The 26,604-nt window shown below is 33.8% G+C and overlaps 1 pseudogene; it reads left to right on the top strand.

Annotated features, from left to right (window-relative positions):
* Positions 1-8,642: 8,642 nt before the first annotated feature.
* LOC138326130 (receptor-type tyrosine-protein phosphatase alpha-like) lies at positions 8,643-24,895 on the top strand (annotated as a pseudogene).
* The last annotated feature ends 1,709 nt before the right edge of the window (positions 24,896-26,604 follow it).

The raw sequence follows: 26,604 nt of genomic DNA on the forward strand, positions 1-26,604 counted from the left end.
AATAATAGACAGCGCAGCGCAATCTCTTGGAGTAGAGGTGTTTAAGTAACGTAAATCTATGTAAATATATGTAGAGGTGATAAAAGTTCTCTGTAACCGTAAACCTGAAGTCAAAACAAGGGACCCAATGCTGCGCAAAACCTTATTCAAAATCTCACACCCTCGCGTGATTATAAAACCATACCGCTTTGAAAATTCATAATGGAAACATCAGTGAAAGATAAAACTTTCCAATATATTTTACGTTTACATTTTGTCCTAAATCTTTACTTAAAAGCCATTTTTATGAGGACACTACCGCTTCGAAATTTTCCGCCTGGTTTTACGGAGAATGTCGTTGAGATATAATTTGTAGCCACAGTAACGTAATTTTGAATAACGCTATATAGAAGTTTGTCTTGTTGTATATTCAATATCAAATGCATTGGTTTTCAAACAGTACATTAGTTAATGCATGCAATAAACAATACGAACGAAATAAATGACATCGTTTATAGATCAGTCGTCTGATGGTCAGGGAGATAACTCCTTCGCCATTGGAATTGAAACCCATTTATATAGCACTTGTCATTTAAAACTGCATTTTCAAACAACTTTATACATAACTGCACTTTATATTTGGTAGCGGAAGTTATAATCAACAAACCAATTAAAGTCTACAAAGATAATTTTCGCGAAAATAAATTCCGAACAGTAAATCGCGAAACGATACACCCGCGAAATTAAAAACTGTACACTTAATTTTAAATGATTAATAAAACAAATGCTGTGCATTTTTTTTCAATTTATTTAGTGTTTTTAGCGTTGTTTTTTTAACGTGTTTACTTTTTTTTTACCTAATTTTTATAATACTGATGTTGAGATGCGTTTTTTTTTTTTTTAATTTGTTTTGATGAATGAATCGCTTCTATAAATATTTAGAGTGTTCTCCTTATGGAAATTACGGAGTAACATGCGACATGGACTGTCCAGAGGAATTGTAACAGGACGTTGTGTGAACAAACCACAGGGCAATGTAAAGGTAGATAAGATACCACAATTAATGTTATGTATTTCATGTCTATATTTAGATGGTAGACTGGACACCAGTGACTTCAATATAACAAACATACTTAAGTTTAATTGGATGATAATTGTCTCCATGATTTTTCTGATTCTAGAGTTCAAAACTAGGGGAAAGATGATGATTGAGTTGCTTTGAAAACAAATTCAACGTGAACTGCTTCACAGTTCATTCAATTTGTTTTAGGAGGAACTCAATTCATCACCCCATGAAATCGACCAAGGCAAGATTCAATCCTAAATTGTAAATACTAGCATAATATAGATATATATGAATTAATAATTACGTGATTTTTTAAAATTTTTTTTTTGTAGGATGTGTAAGGGGAATCATATGGCATAGACTGTTCGATGGCATGTGATAGCAATTGTTTAGAATGTGATCAACAAAACGGAGAATGCATAAGGAACAGGGGGGTAGATTTATATAATTATTCAACGGAATATCATAGTCTTACAAACACACATAATAACTATTACAATACTCTTCATTTCATTGATCTCGATGAAGAAATATAAGAAAGTGTTCACTAAGAGTATTTACTAACCGCAATTTCGGATAAAACATTGCCTGTTTTTCTAACCCATTCTTGAATGCATGTAATTTATCGCTCACGATTACAAAGAGGAGATGCCAGGAAATATTCACTACTATACTAACCGCTATCGCGGGTCAACTACGCACGTTTTCTAATCCATCCTTATATGATTTATCGCTCATTATAAGTTGTATCGTGATGAGCCGTTGCAGACTATATTGATAGCTGAAACATGATACTAATGTCACATATTTCCGTAATAATTGTTTTAAGTCATTGGAATTTATATCTAAGCTTTATTCAAAAGAGGGGAACATGTGATATAAATATGGAAACTTGTTCAAATTTAGAAAATTTTATTTTATAGATTAAAATGTGTTGGAGGTATATCTTTATACAAACATTGCTGGTGTATATTTATACAAATGTATTGCAGGTGTATATATTTATATGATGAGTTCATGATAACCATTATAGGATCTGGAAAATCGTTATTTAAAATTCATTAGGAATTATATCCGATTAAATCACAGTGTCACTCCCTCAAATATTCAAACTTGAATGCTAAGTAAGTCACTCCATACTCATTAAACGTACTGAACCTTCAATTTTGTGTTTTGAGTTCTACACTACACCACACCGCAACTACGAGGCGAAACTCAACATTACATTTATGTGGCAGAGTTTGAGTCTTACTTTAGCAAGGCAAAGTGGTCCTTTTATCTTGCCCAATGTCCATAACAATAACTCAGCTAGACAAATGTCCTGTTACCATGCCCAATGTCCATAACCATACTCACAGCTAGACAAAGGTCCTGTATACCGTGCCCATGTTCATAACCATACCCCAGCTAGACAAAGGTCCTGTTACCCTGCCCAATGTCCCATAACCATAGCCGAACAAAGGTCGATACCGTGCCCAAAGTTCCTAATCATACCCCAGAGAGACAAAGTTCATGTACCATGCCAAAATGTTTCATCACCATACCAAGCTAGACAAAGGTCATGATACCGTGGCCCAATGTCCATAACCATACCCCAGCTAGACAAAGGTCCTGTTACCATGCCAAATGTTCATCACCATACCCAAGCTAGAGACAGAAGGTCCATGATACCATGCGCCAATGTTCATAATCATACCCCAGATAGACAAAGGTCCTGTTACCATGCCAAGTGTCCATAACCATGAACCCCAGCTAGACAAGGTCAAGTTACCATGCCAAATGTCCATAACCATACCACAGTTTAGACAAAGATCATGTTACCATGCCTAATATCTATAACCATACCCCATCTAGACAAAGGACCTGTAACCCCTGCCCTGATTTTTTAGCATAACCATAGCCAAGTTGACTGGTTATCTCCGTTGTCACCAATATATTGTATAATTTCACTAGACAAAGGGTTGTGTTGTTTTGCGTCTTCGGCAAAATGCTTTATGCGGCATTGCACTGATAGCTAGATGAACAAGGTTTTTAAAGCTATTTTGCCCAATGTTACCACAGGGCTCTCAGAGATCAAAGGTCCTGTTAAAAAATGCCAAATCATATTTAAACCGAGACAGCCTATGACTACAGCAATGTCCTTACCCTAGTTTTTATAAATATATATGTGTCGATAACCATGTCTAACATGATAGATTTGTTATATTTCTTTTAACAGAATGTGCCGCAGGTTATATATGGGAACGAACTGCAGCTTGTCGTGTGGGCATTGCAGTATCTGTCAGATATACACGGGCGTCTGTGTAACGCCATGTGACGATGGGTACCAAGGAGATCTGTGTGCAACAAGTACAAAGTAATTACCATGCCCAATGTTAGTTTAACATTCAGCTAGACAAATACAGCTGTTACAATATGTTTTAATGTCCATACCATACATCCTACGTGACAAAGGTCTTGTACCATAATTCCAAACACTGACGTTAACATTCACTAAAAAAGGTCCTGTTACCATGCCCAATGTCCATAACCATAGCCCATCTATAGACAAAGTCCTGTTAATCCTTTGTATGTAATCTGTCAAAAAGCTATCATCTGTTTATGGCCAATATTCTGTATATATTAACCATTTTGATAGAAAAGTGGCAGAGCCTGGTGAACCCGCCAATGTCTCAGTTGGTGCAGCAGATAGTATGTTAATGGTCCTGGGAATACCATGTCCTAGACAAAGTAACCAGTAGGGGTTGTCAGCATTGACAAAGTTCTCTTTATCAATGTCCATAATATTTAGCTACGTGTTACCATCGACAGGAATAACCAAAGTATAACAAAGGTCCTTATTACCCATATAATGTCCATAAATGTTTCAGCTAGGTAACAAAGGTCTGTTACCATGCCCAATGTTAATTTCATTTCAGCTAGACAAAGGTTGTTACCATGCCCATATGTTGGATAACCATACACCAGAATATTAACAAAGGTCATGTTACCATGCCCAATGTCCATAACCATACCTCAGCTAACAAAGTTAATGTTACCATGCCCAATGTAACCATTTCAATTAAAAGGTGTTTTATTATGCCCAATGTCCATAACCATAGTCAGTTGTGAGAAATGTTAAATGCCCAATGTCCAATATTCAAGGGTGCTGAGTTAGTTACGATAAAAATAAACCATATTTCAATATTTGTGGATGTACTACATGTTAAAAGTGTTACCTGTAGTTCAAATTGACTCATTTATACGTATAGCAGGCCAGGTAAGTATATTGTATTACCATAGGGTCGGAATGCAGCTAGACAAAGGTCCTGTTACCATGCCCCAATGTCCATGTATACATTCATCAGTTAGACAAAGGTCCTTTTTATGCCCAATGTTGAAATAACATGACTCCAGGTATATGCCCATGTCAATGAATTCTTTTTACTAAAAATTACACAATGATATTCAAAAGTATCAATAGATTCAAAGGTGGATTTACCATGCCCAATGTCCATAACCATAATTCAGCTAGACAAAGTTCTGTTACCAGGACTAAATAACATATTATTTCAGTAGAAGGTCTGTTACCATGCCCAATAACCAATCATAGACAAAGGTCCTGTTACCAATGTCCATATACCTATTTAAACTAGACAAGTCCAATGTCCATAACCGTAAGATCTGGGGTACATAACCATACGGATAGCAAGCAACAATGTTTCCATGCCACAATTCAGGTACATCCATTAATACATAAAAGGTACTGATGCCCAATGGATAACAAATCTTCTTACAAACTAGATTAAAGGTCCTGATACCATGCCCATTTACATAACCATGTATTAGCTAGACAAAGGAATGTTCCTATTAGATCTATGGTATTATAACCATAATCAGGAACAAAGGTATCCTGTTAATGCCCAATGTATTAGTCCTGTTAGCCCAATGTCCATAACCATAATGCTAAGCTAAAAGGATGGAACTGTTAACAAATGTCCATAACCATAGCTCAGACGGACAAAGGTCTTTATCAAATGTATGGTATTACAAGCTAATGACAAAGATACTGTTTTATAAAATCAAAACACACCTCAGACATAAATTAAGTGATGCCCAATGTGTATTTTGAGATTGCAATAATCTCCGTTGTATCTGTTTTATTAGTTATTGACATTGTATGCCCATAACCATGAATTAGTATTTTATGTGTGTTTACCAGCTCGGAGCATGTCCATAACCATAACGTCAAACGTCCAACCATGATATTAAATAGATCAGGTCTATATGTTACCATGCCCAATTCCTTTTATACCAGAACCCGTAACATTTCTTTTTTTTTCCACTTTCATACACGGCTTACCTCAGCTGATACAAATATCCTGTATTTATGTCCATAACCATATGGCTAGAGAAACGTTACAACATATCTAGATAGACTAGAATGCTTGTAAAGATACAGTAGACATATGATTTACCATGCCAACAAGAGGATCCCATAGACAAACTGTTACCATGCCCAATGTCCAAGAGCTAGACAAAAGGTCCTGTTAGCCCATGCCCAATGTATATAACATGGTCTGCTCGGAGAATCTTCCTGTTCCATGATGTCTACTATAACTCAACAAAGGTCTGTTTACCATGAAGTCAATTGTCGACATACTAAAATGAAAGGTCCTGTTTACCATAAGGCCAAGGCTTTCCAGACATATAAAGTAAAGGTCCTGTTACCATGCCCAATGATCCATAACCATAATATTCTTGATGATGTAAGCAATGCTTCATAACAAAACTAAAAATACTGAAAATGATGGAACCATACTCCCAATGTGCCAATAAATGCCCACCATAAGCTTCTACAAAAGGTCCTGTTACCATGCCAAAGTGTCCATAAATCACAAGCTAGTTACCATGCCCAATGTTGTACCATGTTACATATAAAGAACATAATCATACTCAGACAAAGGTCCTGTTAAATGCCCAATGTCCTGTTATCAAAGGTCATGTTACCATGCCCAATGTCATAACCATACCCCAGCTAGACAAAGGTCCTGTTACCATGCCCAATGTCCATAACCATACCCTCAGCTAACAAAGGTCCTGTTACCATGCCCAATGTCCATAACCATAACTGAAAATTTTTAATATATGATAATCCATAGCCCAGCTAGACAAAGGTCCTGTTACCATGCCCAATTAACTTAAAAAAATGTTTTAATAATGCCCAATGTCCATAATAACTCAGCTAGACAAAGGTCCTGTTACCATGCCCAATGTCCATAACCATAAATCAGCTAGACAAAGGTCCTGTTACCATGAAATGTCCATAAAAGTAAGCTGAAAAATTCTCCTGTTACCATGCCCAATTGTCCATAACCATATTCAGCTATCCATGACAAAGGTCCTGTTACCATTGTACCAATACTAAATGTCCATAACCATAACTCATTGCTAAAAGGTTGTTACCATGCCAATGTCCATAATCAATAATAAAATATTTCAGCTAGAAAATGAAATGGAAAGTTATAATAACCAATACCATAACTCAGCTAAAAAAGATCCTGTTACCATGCCCAATGTCCATAATAATGAGCTAGACAAAGGTCCTGTTACCATGCCAATTTGTCCATAATAACGCAGTTTAGACAATTTTCCTGTTATCCTGCCCATATTTTGTAAATATTTGGGTTGTGATTGGTTAGCTTTGTGCCTTGGTGTATATGTTGAAACAACAAAGCGGCTTTATTGCACTTTAGAATGGACAATGTTTCCACTATGCTATAAATATATACCCAAAGGCTTATACAGAAAAAGATACTAAAAAAACTAATTACGCACATGGAAAGCCGTCCGTACAAATCTTGGCTGTGGATGGTCGTTTTTATTTAAATCAGACAGCATGTGACTACACGATATTTAGAATAGTTTTAAATACAGGTTGTCGATTTATGTCTATCATGTAGTTATCTTATTCTTTTAACAGAATGTACCGCAGGTTTATATGGAACGAACTGCACTTTGACGTGTGGACATTGCAGTAGTTGTCTGATCTACTCCGGTGTCTGTGTAACACCATGTGACGATGGTTACCAAGGAGATTTGTGTGCAACAAGTAACATTTAGTTTAACTTTAAACTGATGAATACTATTTTATAATTCCACATACGTTAACATTATGTAAAGATGCGTCACCTCTGACCAATGGATTCTCTATCAACAACAGGAACAGACGATTTCGTATTTTCTTCAGTTACAAAAAAAATACTTACTTTACCATTACCTGATCATGAACAATTTGAGCCTCTAATATTACTTCAAGTTAAAGATATTTAAAGTAATGGAATTGCACCCCGAAAAATTATGTTCTAATTGTGCACGCACTGAAAAGCTGTAACCAAAAAATTAGCAATACTTTAATAGTGTAATCCTTTGTATGTTCTGTCAAAACTTACCTTATGGAGGTTATTTTGATTGATATTTATCTATTTATTCATTTGATAGGACAAGCCGTCGCGTCTGAGGATACCGCTCCCTCAGTTGATGTAGGGCCGATAGTGGGAGCTGTCGTTCGTATTGTAGTACAGGGTTGTCGCCTTGTTATAGTTCTCTTTATCAGAAGGTAATGTTCTATAACAACAATGTATGATATCGATAGAAAGTGGCAAAGTATAACATTTTTAATTTGAATGTCTAAAAAGTAAATGTTTCTCTAATTAGGCATTACTTTTCCATTAATTCTCTTAACAAGAATATTCATATATTGTTTACTGATTTTATCTTTAAAAGAATATTTCATATTGTGACATTTTAAATTTTAAGATAACGATACAAACGTTACTGACAGTCCCCAGTGTAATAAACCAATATGTGTGTAAATCACCAACCTGGAAACATTTACAGTCTGTATAACTTATAAAGTGTGTCAATGTTTTCTTGAACAGTAAAACATATGAATCGAATCATCGGATTTTTACTGCAATTCATATCATTTTAATTGTTCTACCAAATAAACATACACAAACAAATGTTACAATGTGTGTGTGTGTGTTTTTAATGTAGTGTGCTAAAAACCATCCGTACAAACATTTTTAGACCAAAATTCTGATTCTATAGAAGCACAATTTGTTAAATTTGAAATGTTGACTCTGAAACTTGTGCTGCCTATGGCAATATTATCTGTATATTAATTTTGCAAAACATACATTCTGATTTTTAGAAATCAATTTTTTTTTCTGTTTTTACTTCTAGAATGAATCTGCATTAAAAAACTCAGTGGATCAGGTATTGCTGATGACGACATTTTGTCAAGGTGTACCAAGTTAAGAAAGTTCCACAAAATACCAGTGCGAGACCCATTAGTAATTGTACATACCATTCGAAGGCGCTTGTATGAATTCTATATACTTAAAATACATAGAGTTCTGTCTAGCAGACACATTTTATCACTTTACTTTCAACCAAGCAATTGATATGAAGCTGGATACTCTTGATATTAGTTTAACGTCCTTTTAATAGCCAGAGTCGTTTAAGGACGTGCAAGGTTTGTTGGTGGAGGAAAGCCGGCCTACCCGGAGAAAAACCACCAACCACCAGCAGTAGTGCCTGGCAACTGCCCCACATGGAATTCGAACCGCATCCAAGAGGTGGAGGGCTTGTGGTAATATGTCGGGACATCTTACATCTTAAACCACTATGCAGACTCTTAGTTGTGAACTGACCAGTACAGTTTGGTGAAGTGTTGATATCAAAAGACCAAAGTGATGATTATTAATTCAGATAAGATAAATCAATAAGCTTAAATGTGTGTTGGTTGTAAATTTTCAGTTTGGAACAGATTACATTCATAAAATGAGTCTACAGAGAATGTATCAAGCCATATGGACAAAATATTTTAGTTGAATTTTTTTAATGAGGAATCAAATGTTGTAAAAGGATGTTTAATCTCGAAATATTTCAGTCTGGTGAGGGTATGTTGTTGAATGATGGCATACAATTTTATAGTGTGATGACTTGGGTTGAAATGCACAATGATTCTTCTCTAAAGAATAAATAATTAATGGATTTGGACTTGGGTTTTTTTTTCCAGGCTCGACTAAATGCTGATCGACAGAAGACTTTTAGTGATATTGGTGAAAGCAATAAAAACCTATACCTCGAACCAGTAGAGTCCAAGAACCGTAAATCTGGGATGACAGATGGCAATATATACAGCAACATATCAGGTGATCAACACATAATCACAAATAACTACAGATAGTCAGACTTTTATTTTAGAATGGTATTGTGCATAGTGATGCTGTTGCCAAAATTGACGGAATATTCTCATCAAACGTTTGGTATTTTCATAGAAAGCAATGCTACTACTTTAGTGGCAGGTTCTTAATGAAATGTATGGTAGTACAAGCTAATGATTAGCATATGTTTCATAAAACCAAAACACGACTGCATATTTTAGGAAATAGCTGATGTATATTGAGAGTAAAAATAACTTCTATTGTATGTTTTTAGTTGATGGTCATGAATTAGTATAAATTGAGTGTGTTTTCCAAATTAATTAAAACAGACGTCAAAGACTTCACAAATTAAACTAGTCACCATGGGTGACATTAACATCAGAAGCCGTCAACATTGCCAGCAATTTTCTTTTCTGTTTTCTTACTTTCATTACGCGGGCTGTTGTGGTAGATATACTGTCCACGTCAACCAAAATGGATTAGTTTGACTGGTACATATATCGGTATTTATGCAATGGCAGTAATGTCACAACAAATATCTAGAAATGACAATGCTTGTAAAGTTACGGAATGTATACATTTATAACAGAACAAGACGAGCCATCCGAAGCTGGAGCCAGCGTATATATGAACACTGGTCTGGTCGAAGAAGCTTCCGGTTCCGGTGATGTGTACTATAACTCCGGTCCAATAGGGTTTCCTGTTTTCCGAACTGAAGTCTATTGTCGAAACTAAAATGAAAAACAAGGCAAAGGCTTTCGAAGACGAGTATAACGTAAGTGTTCCTTAATTTATTGGAATAATGCGACCATAAAATTCTTGTTGATGTAAACAATGCAACGTATATGAAAACAAATGGGGCTATACATAGAATGCCGAAAATGAGCAAGTAATTGCAGCATGTGTGTCTCATTATATCTGGTATAGTTATAAGATGATCGATGATAATAATACGATTGATAAATGTGTCAATACATTGCCCTAACAGTTTTGAACAAGAAATCTATATTTTGGCACCAATATTTATCACAGGTGTAGTAAAATGATTTTGAAAAATTCTAAATTATACTGCAGTCGATACCATCTGGAGCTTTACACAAGCATACCATTGGAACGCTGGACCATAACAAAGTCAAGAATCGGTTTTAAAACCACGTTTCCATGTAAGACAATGTTTATACTTTTAATTCTTTACAGACTAAGTAAAGATACCCGTTTTCATTAAGAAAATACTACATATTGCTATATAGCATTTATTTATGTTAAGATGTTGAATATAAGTATGCAAATATTAAGTATTTTTGCTTAATTTTACGCTGTCTCAACAAAAAAAAAGAACTTCATATTACAAAAATTGATGATGCAAAAGTAATATTCATTAAAGCTTTCTCATGACGAACCCGCTTATTTAGTTTATAATAAAATCACTTCAGTTTATGTTTAAACTGTTTTTGATAGCAAATTTATATAATGCGAATCTAGCATTTTTTACGAGAAATGGTGTGATAATGTTATTGGAAAAATCTTAAAAGCTTTCATAAGACATGCATCAATTGAATTAATTAAAACCTTTAACATTTATTTGATGTCATATCTGATACAGACGACCATTCTCGTGTTATTCTTGACATTGTGGGGAAGAATCCACACACAGACTACATCAATGCTAACTACATAGACGTAAGAATTTCTTTACCTCTTTTATAGAATCAAAAAATTATAATTTCATCCAATATGAAATATTTCTTCATGTAGCTTATGAAATATTTTTTTGTGGTGACCATAGGAAAATTATATTGGTAAAATAATGTTATAAAGACCTGCTAATCCACGTTGATCGATTAGATTGTGATTTGTCATTGAAAATAACATTTTAATCATTGTTCATTGTACATTTGTGTTCCACAAGCGGCTATGACAATCTCAATTTTAAACTTTAATAATAGTATACTCATTGTTAAGCAGTCATGAACTTTATGCATTAATTTTACAGGGTGTCACAAAACCCGCTCTGTACGTCGCCACACAAGGTATACATTGTTTCTCAGTAGCCAGATAATGAATTTTTTTCTTTTGTGATAGCCAATGAATTTCATTATATCTTAATCTGAACAAGACGCTAGGTATTGCATCTTCCTTAGATATAATTTTAGTCACTTTTTATAACTATGTGGTATTTGAGATATGTTGATGGGTTTCAAGGATTAAGCTCAGAGCTATATTAAATGTATTACCTGATCCAGCGAAAAAATAAAACTTATCCTAGGAGGTCCCATGCATGCACACCTTTATATCATCATGAATTTTTTTTTAATTACAACTACTCCGGTAATAATACGATTTAAGGAAATATGGAACATTTGAATACGCATCTTATATATATAAATTTATTGTAATTAATTATGGTAGTTTGATATTCTACTCAGGACCACGACCCGGCACTGTTAACGATTTTTGGAGGATGATCTGGCAGCTACAGACAGGCAAAATCGTCATGCTGACCAATCTCATAGAAGGAGGAAAAGTACGTCTATGTATCATATTATAATATGAATTAATATGTAAGATTTTATTCATATTATGCTGAACAATTAGAAAAAAATTATCGAATATACAAAACAATAGTATTTGAATATACGAATTCCGACCGCGTTTCAAAACGTTCTAAAATTATAATCATACGTACATGTATGTGAATCTACATATTACTGCTACAATGAATACGTCCATAAACCCGCATTGTACTTAATTTTTGATTTGCCTATTTAGCCGAAGTGTGACAAGTATTGGCCAGATGAAGGAGAAAAACCACTGGACACGCCACATTTTTACATAGCACTGGAAAGGGAACGAGCATACGCTTTCTATGTCATTAGGGACTTCAAGGTCACAGAGAAGAAGGTAAGTACCACGGATATTATATATATTTTTCAAATGTCATTCACTTATGTATCATATGAATAACAATATATTCCTCTTTCGTAGAAAAAAACCCTTTTTAACCATTTACATATCTGATTATCTGAATTTCAAACAAACTTAATCTCTTTATTTTAAGATAAATATATTACATCTTGTTACATCTCAATCATTAATATCCGTTCAAAATGAATAAATATTTAACTAATTAATTCATATATTGTTAACATCCAGTATTTTTTTTTTAAATTATTTTTTATGATCAAAATATTTATGCGTTATTCTCAATATATTTTGGGGCTATGAAGTCATAGAAAACGGAAAGACATTAAATGAAAAAGACTGTCCGTCCATTTTTTTCGGTGTATGGAAAAATATCCTCAAAAATCTAACCAATAAAAATGAGTGTAACATAAGAAATTAAATTATGCATTAGTTGAGACAACTCTTATGTCAAATAAGCAGAAGGAACATAACTCTGTTCCACACATCTAAATAATCAATTACAAATTTAGTACTTAAACCAATACAGTGATATACATCATGGTATAAAAAAATTACAATGCAATATACTTGCATTGTAATTACGATTGATTGGTATTTGTTTTGTCATTGATTAAAGTGATTCCAAAATAAAGGGCAGTATTGAATCAAAGTTCAAAGCAAAATATTTGAGACACACCTTTATACGAAATAAATAGGGAAAAAATGATATATTTATCTTAAAAACTTCTTGCCAGACAAAGACAGTCAGACAAGTACATCAGTTCCACTACACCACGTGGCCAGACCACGGGACTCCTGACCCTAACGAACTCGTCGTCTTCCATCGACGCGTGAAAAACTACGAGGCTACATTGAAAGGGAGAATGGTTGTTCACTGCAGGTAATATGTCGAAATGTTTGAAAAAAAAACACTTCTCACTTCTCCTATATTTTGATAAATTATACAAATATCTTGCCTCGTCTATATAAATTGATGGTAACGTCACTCTTTTGGTATTCATATTTACTTTTTTTGAGCTATAAATATGGCATTATGTTTACACAAAGGAACCAATATCTGCTCTGAAAGACAGATGGATGTGTAAACCCAAATACAGTTCCAAGGATGATGCTAAAATCAAAATGAACGTGATGTTAAGTATGTTGCATAATCACGAGCGAAATTTTAAACGAAAGTTGTAGTTTACATATTTTGTGAAAAACCAAAAAAAAAAAAAAAAAAAAAAAAAAAAAAAAAAAGCTGATATCAACAAATACCAAGATATTATTAACTATTTCAAAAGAAATTGTTGAAATTACAAATAGTATAGCTAAACATGTGTCCAAACCAGTGACAGTTATAATTATAAACAATCGCTATAAATAACCACCTCTTTTAAAACTGGTTTGTTTTCGATGTATATGCATATCCAATGCCCGTTTTACAATAGATCCGTCTATTTAAAACTTATGTCTAACACTGTTTCTTTGTAAACTTGTTTTAAAGTGCTGGTATTGGTAGGACGGGAACTTTCATCGCCCTGGACGCTCTCCTGGAGTACGGTAAAGAAACTGAAAGAATTGACGTCTTGCAATACATTAAAACCATGCGGAAGGATAGAGTCAACATGGTTCAAACTGTCGTAAGTTACATTGGTATTTGTACTAATCGTCTGCTAATAAAAAATATATAATTCGGATATTTTCAGAGTTACCCTTTCCCAGTAATAACTTCCATACATTGCTTTATCCAGGAACAATACATAGCTGTACATCAGCTACTTCTTGAAGCTTTCGATATGCCGGATACTCTGATTCCAAGAATGAAGTTCCATTCAGAACTTAGTGCTCTCTCCAATGGCGGTCCTATCAACCAAACAAAGCTCAGACAGGAATACCAGGTAATGTAACACTGGGCAGTCAGTGAGCAAATATCTATCAATTATTGACTTTTATTGAGGCTCATATTTTATTTTATCGCCCACGTAAAATAAATAATTACCGAGAGCGTAGCTTGAAACCATATTTATATTGTACAAGGGCGATATAAAACCTTATGGACCGAAACATAAGTCCTTATTTTTTTATTAGATATGTCGTTTCTTTAAAGTGTACACGGAATGGTTTGGTATATAAGGCTTGATATATGCATCATTGGATAAAAATTAGAATGGCGAAAGTACGAGTTTCATAGCGATTACGGTATTAGAGATAATGCGCCTGTTCTCTAGAACACACCTGAAGCCCCAAGCCACTGACCCCGATTCAGGACCCCTGACCTGTGACGTCACGAGGACAACGGGATCGACTACACTCGCATAAGATAGAGTGGCGATATTCGGTGTCTGCCATCTAATGTGAACCATCCGTTTGTAAAAATCGATTTTTAAGACACAAATACCTATGCACATGTCCGATACCTATTTAATATTATCCTCAATCACAGACATGAGTTTGGAATATGCATGGAAATAGGGATTTATACCATACATATATATTTACACTTGCTATGATTGGTCACTATACGCTAATACTAGCCGATTTTGTTTACCATAACTGCATGGTAACATTGAACTTTGAACTTGCGTATGAAAATGTTCTATGCAACGTAAAAGGACTACTTTTTTTAAACAAACACATGGCTTTGTTTACATTTTGATGCAACATTACGTGTATATTGTTGTTTTTCATAGAATTTTGGAAAAATGTAAACAATATATACATGTTTTATATTTATATATGATTCAAACAATTTTTAAATTAACAATTGTATAAAGAAACGGGAAAATATCCCGACCGGGGCGACGTGCTTTCATTTTTGTTAAAAATGATGGGTGTCAAATGTAAACATTACCTCTGTGTCTGTGTTCGTCCTACGATCGAGTCTTTGGGGTGGACGGGCGTGAGACCTTCTGATAGAGGTCAATTATAAACATATCGTCTTGTCTTTGTTCTTTGAGTATTTAATCATGTGTATCATAAAACATGCACCGCTAGTAATCCACGTGTTGACAGTTACGCGTCACCACAAATACATTGTATCCATCGAACACAAGTGAAGTTGTTCCATCTATAGCCTAGATGGCGATGGATATAAGCGTAGATTATATAATCACATGGCTCCGAAGGATGTAATATCGTCAAGTCAGACGACAATCTCAAACAAATTTAGCTACTTGAACACTGGTGTTTTGACAACTTCGGAAAACTCCACTGTGTAAGCGTGCGCCAGCCTCGCCTCGCTGCACAATAACGGTCACCGAGTTCACACATGTGGCCGAGAACAAATACTTTATGTTATTACGCTATATATGAACTTTTTGCAAAATTTAATACCTACTTAAAGTTCTGATTTGATTAAATAAAATTATCTCTAAAATTTACTTTGTTTGTCATGTTTATTTTACACTAAAATATTGAACTTTTTTGTCGTCGCGGATGAATAATTCTACCTTACGTGCAGCGTCATCATTCGCTGTTCAGTTGAGTAAGCTCCTCCCACTTTTGACCGACTTTTATTGAATAATTACGTCACTTTCAAGTGACGATTTTTATTGCATAAAATATAAATAAAAAGTCGTGTGAGTGTAAATATAGGGATTGGATTTCGTTTTATGTTAACATGCTTGTTGGAGCAATTCCTCTAGAAATATCAATATGCTACGCGCCCATAGAATATATTCTAGGAATTGCCCTAATTGGATTTCTTTTTAGTTAACCATGCTTTAAGCAAATATTATCAATATGGGGCGCTAACGCGCCCCATAGAATATATTCTTAGAGGAATTGCTCCATACAAGCATGGTTAACATAAAAACGAAATCCAATCCCTATATTGATGTACATGTACCTGTCGTAGATAAATGAACATCTCTGCGCGATTACTGCATAACTATACACAATAAAATGTACATAATAATTCATGTACGTTGTATATCCGCGGTGTTTGGGACCATATGTACATGAATATTATATCAAAGACGTCTATGTTCTTGATTATGTTACCCAAATCGGGTCGTCTAATGTCTAAATAAATCCTTGAACCCAGTTTACAAAATTCTGACTTTTTCATAAAACCTGCCCATACGACTTAAGGTATAACTCTAAACAGATTTTTTGCATATGTGCAAATGCATCTACTCATTGTGTTTTGTCTGAAATCGATCGTGTGACTTATTACACATTTAATACCATTGCTTAATTACCAGTAAATATGTTTGTCATTTAATTCTACTGTGAGTTGGTGGATTTAATTCTATAAACCAAGTTTTGAGAACCGTAACACATATTTAGAATTTAGATGGAGTGATATTTTCCGATCTAATTGTTTTTGACGAAATACATTCAGCTTTCAAATACACGTAATACAGTTCATCCGACGACTTGTTGATATTTCGCTCAAGTTCATTCATTAGTGTCTTTACTAGAACAATAAATCATGCACGGGTCAGACGAACTGAAGATGTCTATGTCTAATCCAAATATCAGATATCAAGTTTCAAAATCAGAATACTTTCAATGTCGTGCCGCATTAATCTCTATACCTGTATACTGTAGTAACTTAAACGCGTGATCAATCCTGGCTAATGAGGGGATTACGTAAGAAAGGTGTTTAGTGACCTGTCACGCTTTGTTGATTAGCACACGTCACGTGTCAAAATATCAGTCCACAGGTAAGTTAGCGATAGGCCATGATGTTATTGTTGTATAATGTCATATTTGTAAACACTTATAAATTTTTGGTTTAAAAATAAAAGTAAAATATACCGTTTGTGCGTAACATATAACAAGTGTATCAAGCACTACATGTATATACTTCAGAAACACCCATGTGTACATTTGTACATCATAAATGTTTCTGGCTACATGTACATGTATATGTATTTTCATAAAAAACACTGCAAAATTATTTATAAATGGCATGTCGAGAAAGAACAAATGCAAATATAATGCACAATGTCACAATTTTGATACTAGATTTCGGATATCCAATTCTTTGTGAATTTTGGTCAATATCGATCATTATTATGATACCAAAAATAATAATATGTATGATCAATAAATTTACTGTTGAAGATTGTTTAAATAAACACATGTCGACATAGCTTAAAAGAGAAGAGAAACACGTTATAGCTATAAATGAATTTTATATTATAGATTAAAACTCTCAAGTTTTGTTTTATTGTTAACCCCCCAATTTATGTCTATGATGGCTACGTGTATTGAACTATAAAATACATTCAACACATTTTCTTTTGTGTTATGTTGGTTCTTGAATATACAGAAACATATTCAAATGGATAATTATATGACCATCATTTTCCGAATTTGTCTCTTTTAAGATTACATAGAGAAAATTGAATATTACCGAAGTTTGATAATTTAGTAATTTGTTGAAACAGAGATTAGATATCTAGTAAAAATGTACCGAGCTGTGTATGTATAAAAGTTTACACAAGGTACACAAGGTGATGCCTTTAGACTTATTATAAATATGTATTTTAGCCTTATTTCAGTTGCAATGTTTCCTAATATAATATGATCAAATCGTCATCATAACTGTATATATATTTGTCAAATTATCGTAGCCCCATTTCAGGAATATATATGTCCACCTTTGTGCTATAACCCCACTACCAAACATGTACAGCTCACACTGCCGTTGTCCTCGTGACGTCACTTCCTGTTATTTCCCAAATCAGGGTGAGCGGCCGATACCCTGATAAGCAGTCGATATACAGGTAAAAATCGAGCACTTCGGTACTAAAGCGGCCGAGTTTGATGCGGTTTTCAACATTCTTGTCAGGAGATCTGACAGAATAACATATTAAAATATAATTTTCCGTTCCGTGTACACTTTAACAAATGTCAAAAACAATCTCTAATGTTTATATTAATTACAAGAAAAACATTGCTCATAGAACGCCTCCCTGAAGAATGCAGCGTTCGAGCAATGAAGTGTGTGAAGGAATATTAACTCAGTGTTTCCATGCTTAGACACACCGAGTCAATATGCTATATGTGCACATTACGTAACCATGGTTTAGCCGATGGGAATTATGGACAATCAGAGCATATCTCATTTTAACCAAAACCTATTGTAATAAAGTTTGCGTTTGCTAATTGTTTTCATTTGTATGTTCACATTTATCGATGCATTCATTCAAGGAGTTTGTTGTTTTTGCACAATATATTATTCGGCAAAAATGCTTAGTATCATTCAATTATATTTCACATGTGTAGATGACGCAATCTACGAAACCAAATTATGGTAAGAATGACTACAGGGCCGCCTTACTGCCATCGAACCAGATGAAGAACAGGACCTTATCCGTCTTAGCAGGTAATGGTGTAATTTAGGGTTTTACACGTCCAATCAGTCTTGATTCTGTACGTAAATATCAAGGTATTGTTACAATAGACATATGGTCATATACTGGATTTTTTATATTCTAAAATTAAGTATAATTAGAATATATTCATCGGTTTTATACATTATTTGGATACATGGCCGCTAGTGTGTGATTTAAGGATACCAAGGTCTTATCAAGATTTTTTTTACAGCTGATAGGTTTAGGACTTACCTTCAATCCCATTCAAGTAAAAGGACAGACTACATCAATGCCGTCATGTTACCGGTAAGTGATTAATCGTATATGTACGATTTCAAAATCATGTTTAACCTTAATGTAACACTGTATTTGTTGAAAGCACAGGTGTCTCAGCATTTAGAACATACACGTTTCATTATACATAGTACGAGTTATTTCGTTATGATGTTGTTTAATATAGTTCTCGTAGCATTATGTACAACTGGTATTGTAATTAGAATTGTATGGCTTTATTTCTGCATTCAATGAATCTTCATTTCCATTCACCAGTCAATGAATTTAGATGTATTCTTATATAAAATTCAATTGACGTAGATGTACCCTAATATTATTACACCCTAAACGAAATGTATTTATCCACTTCCATTCAATTACTGTAAACCGATTTAGTTTTCCGTATTCAATTCTATAATACAGAATCTTACATAAGGGGCTATTTTTTTTTTCAAAAAAAATTTAATGTTTTGAACGAGTTTGATAAATTTCATATGATACAACCACGATTTTAAGATTCTATTCATCACATTACATTCACTGACGAGAGAAAAAGTAGAACTTTTAATTTCGTTTCTAAAACTTCATAAAACAGTAGCAATCCGGCTCGAACGGCTCGTTTTCGTCTTCCGAGACAATCATACCACGTGATTCATTGGTTATCTATTTCCTGACATTATCAAATTAATTTTGTTTGTAATATGTTTGGTCTGAGAGATGTCGCGAGGGACAATCACGGATATAGATAATCGACATTTGTGCATCCTATTCCTTTCTATTTTTAAAAGCCACCCTTCGATTCGCTTCCTTATGTGTGAGCATCAAAGTTATTTAATGTCAGTATTTGTTTTCTCTGCCTCAAAGTCCTACACTTCCAAGACTGGGTACATCGTCACTCAGACTCCCCTGGATGACACCGTGGTGGATCTGTTGACCATGATTATGGACCACAACTGTCACACACTCGTGGTCATTGACACGGACGCCATTGTAAGTGTACCATACCTAATCATTACTCCGGTAGAATTATGTCGACAAAGACAACACAATTCATGCTGCTTCACATCAACAGCTTTATCAGTTGACACTACTGCTGTTTTGCCAATTTATTGCAGATGTATGAGTATGAATTTATAGATCTTCTAGTTTTGCAAAATTATGGTTTCTGTTCAAACATTCACGGTCGTCAGTATGATCTTGTAACGTAACCTTTAAGATGATTCTACTTTCAGGAATGGTTGCCTAGCGACGGAGGGTTTAAAACCTTCAGCAATTATAGACTGGACCACAAGGGAAAGTCCTCAACCGTAGAATGTTTGGATTTGCATGGTCTTGAAATCGAAAATTCGGTACGTTTTTGTATACCATCATTTAACAATAACATTTTATGACTTACGTGATTAATCTTGATTGGAACTCAACATGATTACACTATCAGAAAACTCTACCTATATGGCTCTATTCTTACCTCCACAGGAGAACAATACTTCTATCAACCTCCGAGTGTTTCACATGACTGGTTGGGATAGAGACTCTCCAGTCCCTAAGGATTCGTCAGTGTTGCTTCAGCTGTTGGAGTTGGTCGATAGCCGACGTAAATCAGACGACACTAAAACAACAATTGTTATGTGTCGGTATGTATTGACAACGACTAGGCATCATGCTGCTACGTATGTAACCGTGCATACCCATATATCAATGTTATCTGATCGTTTTTGCTGGGATTAATCGTTTTATTTGTTTAACGTCTTATTAAGAGCCAGAGTCATTTCAGGACGTTCCAGGTTTGTTGGTAGAGTCAGCTGAAGAAAAACCAACGACTAGCGGTCAGTACCTGGCAACTGCCCTTCTTGGGATTCTAATTCGCGACCCAGAGGTGGAGGGTTTGTGGTAATACGTCGAGACATCTAAACCACTTAGCCACCGCGACCCCTTCGTTGTTTTCGCAATATGTACCATTCCCAGTTCTAAAAGTATCTAGTATCAAGTTTATTTGGCACAACACATTCATATCACATGGAGTTTATATTTGAATGTGTCATAATTACATCTGTCTTATAATGTTACAGTGACGGACATTCACAGAGTGGACTGTTCTGTTGTATCAGCAATGCCAGAGACCAAATGAAGTGTGACGAAGAGGTGGATATATATCAGATCTCACGTCAGCTGCTCGTACGACGTCCGGAAATTTTAATCAATTTTGTACGTATATCTTTTAAACACCAATATAACCAAGGCAGAGTGAAGTCTATAGGGATATAACTGACACCTAAAACGTGACCATTGTGACTCACATAAATTGACATGGAAACGTCAACTGGTTTAACTTAAACAATGTTAATGCACACACCCCCAAAATTATATTCTTGTACATATATGCATTTCATTACCTTACTATGAACTATATTGTCGATATATATTTCAAATCTTTGCAGACAACCTTCATAATGCGCGCAAGTTTGATAACAGTTTATTGCTTAATGTCAAAAACTTGTATGTAAGTATATACATGTCATTGCGGTTTTGCTTTATCTAAGAATTGAATATATATCAGGATGTTCATATAATGGAGCTTATGGATCCAATAATAGTGCTGGAGACTATAGTTTTTATCTCTGTCATTTTGTCTGTCTATAGGTTACTTAAATAAACACATTTTGACAAATCTCGGTTTTCATATTGTTACGTGAGATATCGGTATTCGGTAAATATACATCCCTTTAATATAATTGTATGTTTTGAATTTATGATTTACATGCAGTTACTTTTGTTTTGTTCAGGACCAATACCAGTGCTGCTATACCATGTTAAGAGATTATCTAGATACTGACGATGTATATATCAACTGAGAGATATCTGGAAACTAATGATGAGTGAATAAACTGAGATATATCTGGATACTTACGACGTGTGCATCAACTGAGATATATCTGGACACTTACGACGTGTGCATCAACTGAGATATGTTTGGATATGAACGACGTGTGAATCAACTGAGATTTATTACATAATTTGTTTACACCAATATATATATGAAGAAATATATAATTTTCAACTATTATCCCGACAGTTAAATCAAACCTTGTTATATTGCAATGTTCGAAGTTATATTGCATGCTTCCGTGGAAACGTTATATTGCACGGTTCGATATGTTATATTGCACGGCTTTAGGAACACCTCGCTGTTGTTGTCTAATTTTGTAGAAAACTTCCGAGGAATCGCGCGTAACAGTGAGTTACATTACTATGACGTCACAAAGTCTCATGCTCAATTTCGCGCTAACTTAATAGATCTTGAATCAAGCACGTCATGTAGACGTTTATCGAGTACAGGACGGACCCGATGAATGAGTTAAATTAAAAGGCTGCGTGCAGGTCTAATAATGTGAAACATCCAAACCGGAGTTACAACCTGACGTTACTTTGATAAACGTCAATTTTCTATAGGATTTGAAGCTTTTCCTTACGGTGCGATGTTGATGATTTTGTTATTTGTATTGTTTTTTAACAATAATCAACTGAAAACTTGTTATTATGTAATACATCTGGATACTGACGACATTTATATCAACTGCAATATATCTGGATACTAACCATGTATACGTCGATTTGTCCAATGTGATATATCTGGATACTAACCATGTATATGTCCAATGCAATACACCTGGATACTGACGATATGTATATCAACTGCTATATATCTGGATACTAAAAAAAATGTTTGTTAAAACTCAAGTGAAAATGCAGCATTCTGATCGGTCGAGAGATATTTCATATTTCATATGGCAGTAAATATTAGAACAAATCGAGACAATAGACACGTTCGTAGCAACCCCCTAGCAACGGGTGATAGTGTATATTTGACAGTGCAAAATATTAACCGCCCGAAAAAGATGCACACTCGTTTCTTTTTCGACGCATTTTTTTCAAAATTATTCTGTTTATCAATGTCTTTTTTGGTGTGTTTATTTTTGTCCTATATAAATTTCGACAACGAAAATAGATAACAAAAACATGATGACTTAAGGTAGGTCCATACTTTTGAAAACCGCGCCAATACATATGACACTAAAGCGGAAGCTGCCGAGGTTGTTTTGAATTCCAGAATGGTTTCCGATACGCTACGACATTCCACTTGGATATCTGAATGTTTGAAATCATTAAATAAATCAAATAAAAGTAATGAAGTGAATATAACATGCTATCTCTGAGTTTTTGCGGTCCCTATCGTAAATGGGAATGGAAGTAACGTTCGTCGTAATAAATAATAAGAGGGGACCCGTCCGGACTGAAATTCCGGAATTCTAAAAAAATCGCCAACGGATTTTCTCAAAACACAAAATTTGGAGAAAATCATAAAAATAAAGAAGACATAAACCAGATAGAATATGACAAAAACATATGAATTGATATAGACTGTTTTTTGTGGCTTGATTTTAAAAAAAATTGTCAATTATGACCAATCTTAGCCCTGGATGAAATGAGGGTAGGGTTGTGAGTTACAAACTTTAAGCTTACAAAATAGTAAACATTTGATCGAAGACCCCATGTTTTTTTTATATGATATTTGAAAATTATATTACCTAAGGCATATCATATACAAATATTGTGAAATTGACATGGGTTTTCATTTCTTTTTTTGCCTATTCATTGTTTTTTAGGGTCGAAAACATGGCAAAACATGATAATTACGTATAGAAACGGTCCTCGGAAATAAAGAAAATTAGTAAGCATTTGTAAAAATACAATAGTTTTGTATATAATGTTTTATTGATAGAAATCAAGGACAAAAAATCAACATGATTGAGACTACATACACCCTAATATTAAGGAAAACATATTTTTAAGAATTTTTCTTTTTGCGGCCAGCAAATTTGTACGGATGGTATATTTCAAGCTCAAATATCTCAAAAAATATTTCGAGAACAACCATTTTTCTATAAAAAATTGAAATCAACATGAAAAATGCAATAAAAAAGGCCTATTAGAAAAAAAATGACATGGATTTTACCAAAAGTATGGAGCTACCTTCAACTGGCTTAAATTGGTTGAATATAATCAATGTCCATTTACGCTTGTATTTTCATTTAATGCATTGTTTTGTTTTTGATTGTCAGATATCACTCTAAAACGTTATTTTCAAATTTACTGTTCTTGAATATCATTTTAAAGTGAATAGTCGGGCAAAGAAAACCAGTCTAAATGCGTTCATTGGCCTTCCAAAAGTTCCCACATATCAATACGACGGTCAAGTTATGCTTAGTTTCCCAGTTCTGACCATTAAAGTAAAGAAAAGTTGAAAGCATTGAAAGCGAGGATGCGTGGAAATGTAACCACGGACATAGTGAGCCGGGAGGACGTTTTGGAATTCCCAAACTTTAAATCAATTTCTTCGTACGCAGACAGATTTTGACGAGAGATTTTATTTTTCCATTTCATAAGAAATTATACTGGATACATTCACACCATTTTTACCGACTGTTCACTTTAAGTATAATAGTTATATGATACGGACAAAGTTTGGCTTATATAAATTTTGATCTACAAAAACGTTGATCTAGAAAATAACTGCATGGTTCTTATATTGACTAACGTTTAATAAGTATACATGTAATGCAATTGTTTTCGTCGATCCCTAAATTTTCATAAGATCTCTTGATATCGACTTGTAGTTTGAGATTACGATTCGACTACAACTACTACTATTGACCTCATACTGTATAGTTGTAGTTTTTCTAAATACTGACTTTTACTATGGATTAACTTGATTATAACTTGTATAAATAAAAAGATGTCTGAATCAAGTACAGTATACAATCCAAGCCAAAAGAGAGAAATGTGAATATGTTTGAAAGACTCTCCTTTTTCTCCACATGAAGGCATGAAGTGAAAGCATCGTTAATCAATTTTAAGTCAAGGAAAATAATGTTATATCAAAATGAGATTTCATACGTAATACGAAACAGGTCAAATACAACATTGCGTTTCCTTATATAAACATATTTTGAATATCTTATATAAACTTTGTATATCATTCATTAAGTCTGTTGCATTATAATATTTTTTTTATTCAATATTTAGCTCTGCTTTATGTGTTTTAATCTGTTTAAGTTCGATTACAATTATACTTTATTACTGATAGTGTAGATACTTTATGTAATATTTTCTATTGTAACGTTGTAGTGTTTTTAAAATTTAAATGTACCTTTTCGTATTTAACCAAGATCAACAACAATAACAAAAACAACAAAAACAAAACAAAAAAAAAAAAAAAAAAAAAACAAAGAAAAATAAACATATATTCAATTTTTTAACAATTTTGTTGCTAACATATGGTCTTCGTTGTTTTTTGTTATGCTGATTTTTAACTGACTATTGCCCTTTCCATTAAGCTGTTTATAGGTTTTGAAAATATTTTACAATTATCAAAATAAGTAATAACTTTTACAATAAAAATGTAGTTATGTAATGGAACATTTTTCTGTGCTTTATTCAATTTTGTGTATTGATACCAATTAAATTGAATTAAGAATATATTCTATAAAAAAGACTGATTGTATCAGCAAAACTAAACTTAGATTTGATCAAGATTAAAGTACGGTTTTTCTTTCTTTTTTTGTGTATAGACAAAAATGTGACATCGAATGACGTTTGCTTTTTACCACTTCCTACCTTTTTATATCGTTTTATACGATTTTATTTTGTTAATTGCCCGACCTAAAGTATGTGGAACATACTGATGACAACTGTAACATATGTTAACTCTAAATAGTAGTGCAATTCCCTGATTTAACTCCGGAACAAACAAGAGCGCTCAATTTGTTAGACAAAAGCATCTTACTTATAGCCTGCATGTAATCGTTGGTGTGCAATCCGATGATACAGGGAATCTATACATAATGTCAGAAAACAACGAACCATGTCATGTCTCTGTCCGGAATAATTACACTGCCAACCGACAGGGGTTATTTTGTCGGAACCGTGAGATAGTTTGAGATAACAACACATTTGGTTGATTTTATCTGGACCTCTTAGCAGTATTTATTATTTTGGGTCGGCCAGACAGGTCACAAAATCTAAAATACATTTGTCACTAACGACAGAGGAATGAAATAATATAGACTCAATATATATGCCATTGTATAAGGAAATGTTTAAAATACCTTAACAATGAGTATGCCTATATTAATAATATTTATAAATATTAGAACATTACAATATATCACAATTTCATATTAAGAACATGAAACAATATATGTTCAATTAACTTCATGCAAGCAGAAGCACAATATACAATATATATATATATATATTCTGATGACAAAAGGCAAAAGAGTCTAGATATATACAGCATTTTTATAATAATTTAATCCCATAACTATGCATTTTTCATAATGAAAAAAAACCAACAAAAACATGTGATAAATCCTGATAGCAGTTTGATATCGTTTATGTTTACACACTCCAGTGTGTAAACATCTACGGCGCCTATGATGGGTCAATTTAACGATCTCTTCAATCGGATTTGCTTTCAAAATCGGGTTTATTTTCATAACGCGTTTTCATAACATTGTATTCACTGTATAGCAGGTATTTGCTTATTCAAACTATTTAACAATAAAATATTGTTTTCTATTTAAGCACTATATCTTATGGTGGGGAGATATCATTACACATTCTATGGTGGTACGTTTCCCTTAATAAAGAATAAGGAATGGTCACCACGGTGTAAATATTGAGTTTAAGTTTTGGAATACACAGATTCCCCAACGTGTGACTGTTGTTTATCATGTTTATCATGTTTATCTAAACTATCGTTTGTTAATCAACTAAC

This window comes from Argopecten irradians, chromosome 6 (assembly GCF_041381155.1).
Source record: "Argopecten irradians isolate NY chromosome 6, Ai_NY, whole genome shotgun sequence".
NCBI lineage: Eukaryota > Metazoa > Mollusca > Bivalvia > Pectinida > Pectinidae > Argopecten > Argopecten irradians.